Source organism: Bison bison, unplaced genomic scaffold (assembly GCF_000754665.1).
Source record: "Bison bison bison isolate TAMUID 2011002044 unplaced genomic scaffold, Bison_UMD1.0 scf7180017863001, whole genome shotgun sequence".
NCBI lineage: Eukaryota > Metazoa > Chordata > Mammalia > Artiodactyla > Bovidae > Bison > Bison bison.
The window spans coordinates 14780-15334 of NW_011493573.1; positions in this window are offsets into that span (position 1 = coordinate 14780).

Consider the following 555-nt stretch of genomic DNA (forward strand, 5'->3'; position numbering starts at 1 on the left):
CTACTTTTGCATTCCAGTCCCCTATAATGAAAAGGACATCTTTTTTGGGTGTTAGTTCTAAAATGTCTTGTAGGTCTTCACAGATTCATTACTACATGTTAAACATATGATAACATAAGTTAAACATATGATAACTTAAACAGGTATGATTTAATTTTTTGTTTAAAATTTTTTTTCAGAAATGAGGCTAACAAGGTGGCTATTATGGACTGAATGTTTTTGTTCCCCAGCTCCCCACCCCCAAATTCATTGTTAAAGCCCCAACCCCCAATGTGATGGTATTTGGAGGTAGGGCTTTTGGGAAGGAATTAGGCTTAGATGAGATCATGAGTGTAGGATCTCCACAATGGGATTAGTGTCTTTATAAAAAGAGAAAGAGACCATGTGAGAACACGGAAAGAAGGTGGCCACCTACAAGTTAGGAAGAAAGCTCTTACTAGAGCCCCACCCTGCTGGCACCCTAGTCTCAGACTTCCAGCTTACAGACTTGTGAGAAATAAATTCCTGTTGTTTAAGCTACCCAGTCTGTGGTATTTTGTTATGACAGCCCAAGCA